The following is a 2,969-nucleotide window of genomic DNA, read 5'->3' as shown; positions in this document are numbered from 1 at the left end:
ACCCGCATGCGCAAACTCCTGAAAAACTGCGGCCCGCCTCCGGCGCCGCCTCTATCGTCTCTGACATCCCTCTGACCCCCCTCGAGCCCCTGGTCCATGGAGGGCCCCGAGATCTCTTCCACCCCTGCACCCCTTCGCCCCTCATAAGACGTCGTCCGGAACGATCCGCGACCTTTTTCGAGAATTGCCCCCCGGGTAACATGTGCTAACCGTGTGTGATTACCTTCGCTCTACAACGCGGACGCACCCGCGCTGTCCGCACTCCCCCGTTAGCTCGCCCCGCTATCACCGCTTTATCACCTTCTCGTCGATCTGCCTTTTTTGCGCCCGCGAAAATCAAAGTGCCGCGGCAACGAGAAAGATTGTGACCAACAAACAATTTTTTCGGGCCGGTAAACAGGTGCATATTGTGTCGTACAAGCGGATAATCGCCAAGAAGTAACCGAACTCACGTTAGAGACATAGTTTTTCACGAGCGAACCCACCAGTGACTGTGATTAAACATCAGGGTGTTGTGGGAATATAATAGTTTATTTAAATAAAAAAAAAAGAGAAATTTTGTGTGCGTGAAAAAAATGTTTCAATACTTTATATACTTTTTAAGTCAACGATGTCAATTTATCGCAATTTATATTTTTCACAATTTTTTATAATTTTTTGTAAAAAAATTTACACTAAAAATGAAGGTAATTTTATAAAATATGTCAAATATAAGTTTTTAACTATTGTTAAAATAACACGCTTAAAATGTTCTCCAAGGCATTAATATATTTTTTAATTCACGATTATTTATCGAAATCATCTTGCAAATTTTGATTAAACCGATTATCTATTAACGTAACTTTTTACTGGTTCTTTTTTTTCAACAATGTATAAGCTCCAATTATTCCTTGCTAGGCAACACGTCATCGACAAATCCTGTCGATCTAATTGGTCGCCAGCAGATAATTGTTCGGCATCGATAATTGGTCCAATTAATTTGAACGGAAAAGTGCGTCGATAATCGTCGTGCATTCATCGATTCACCGATTATGTGAACCGTGTCGTATGCGGGTTATAGAATATCGTTACCGTCGAAAGGACATCGGCGAAAAAAATAGCCGAAACGCAAACAGAAACCAATCGTTTTGGCTGCGCGTGGTAGTGAAGTTATTGAGTTTTTATTTTGTTGCTATTCACATCGTATGATTACAATGCTCGTCAACAGATATTGGAAGACTATTAGATTTTAAGCGCATATAAAATAAAATAAATATAATATCATACGTATTTTTTTGTATAAAGACATGATAGTTTATAAAAATTTTGCTATCATCGAGGATATCAAAGATATAAAATAATATATTTTTAATTGTTCTTTCTTTTAAATAATCAGCAAAAAGTCATATTTATTAAAAATAATTTAATATCGCGCGCATGATTAAATATAAATTCTTTTTTTTATATAACGATTTTCAGATTATATATCAAATCTACAATACTTGATATCGCACGTTATGTTCGATCTTTTGACACTATTTGTCTGCCAACGGTTAAATTGCCCTAGAGTTTTCTTGGCATACCAATCGCATTCTCTCTCACTACATTCTCACCCTAACTCGTTTCTCCTACGAGACAAAAATTTAAAAATGTCACGCAATTCCGAAACATTTTTTGACATTCTCGAAGGGTAAAACTATATTTCTCATCTTTTTCTAACATCTCTCTTTTATTTCAAAGTAAAATTTATACAAAAATGCAACATTCGCAACATTGAAATTTATTTTAAATTTTGTCCTTTGAAACATGTCTATTAAACTATAATAAATAAGTTACAATGCTCTTCTCTCAATGTTATATCTTTTGTAAAATACATACACCAAGGTCCGGAATACTAGCGGATGTAATTGAAAGGGGACATCATTGCACAGTGAAAGAACCTACGCATGACGAAATGCATCTCGGAAGGTCTGCATTTAGGGACGCGGAGGCGTTGCATTGTTCCTCGTAGGGGCGCAGGATTATATAGGGGGCTCGTCTCGTTTAGGGGTTCTCGGCTCGGTACAGATACGTTATGATCGATAGTCTCGTGTTGTCTCTCGAAAGAGTGACGTGTTACAATTCGCGCGTCGCGTTCCGTTTTATTCAGTAATCTACAATCCATCCTTCAAATTCCGTCGGCCGCCTCTTATAATATGACAAAATTGCTTTCATGATATAAGATCAATGATTGATGAAATTAAACGTATGATCTTTGTCATAAAATTAATAATAACGTAGAAAGAACACGAATGTAAAAAAAATTCACATTATTAAAATTTTCGTAAATGCAATGTTTGTATTGTGTTTATATCTTTGCTATAACGAGTCACATCATGTCATGTTGCGTACAAAATTTTTGTGATATGTCTTACCATAATTTATGCCATATTTTTCTTTATTTGGTCTGCTGAATCTGGTCTGGGAATGACTACTTGTGTGTTACAACATGTCCCTCTCTTTCTCTCACCCTGACTGGCGGCGTTCGTCTTCGACTCCGTTCCTGGCCCACACTCTCCGAGAACCCCCAAGCGTCGCACAACCCCCGTATTCCTCGGTGCTAAACGCAACTACACAAGGGGCCTTTCTGCAGTCTTTGTTTTCCCTTTCTTCCCAGTGTCGTTTCGCAGTCTCGCGCGGGGTGATCGCTGAACGACGGAAGCAGGAAGAAATCAACCGAGAAGGGCAAAAAGCCGACCGACAGACAAGCGATCGCGCGAAAGAACCATCAAAAATATTGTTTACTTCTGACAAATGGATCTTCAAATACTGCACAAAGTTAATTAATTGTTTTTATTTGATATCTGCTACAGCTGCATAATCAAATCACTCTACTAAAGTAGATTAAAAAGAAAAAAAAGTTAAATTTCTTTCTTCGCGAATATTAATACAATATTAATATTAGGTACAAATTTTATTAATTAATTTATTAATCATCATGTATGAATAAG

This window comes from Temnothorax nylanderi, unplaced genomic scaffold (assembly GCF_030848795.1).
Source record: "Temnothorax nylanderi isolate EJ_2023f unplaced genomic scaffold, tnyl_v1.0 TNYL_tig0008_pilon, whole genome shotgun sequence".
In the NCBI taxonomy this organism is placed as follows: domain Eukaryota; kingdom Metazoa; phylum Arthropoda; class Insecta; order Hymenoptera; family Formicidae; genus Temnothorax; species Temnothorax nylanderi.
This window is presented reverse-complemented; position numbering follows the sequence as displayed.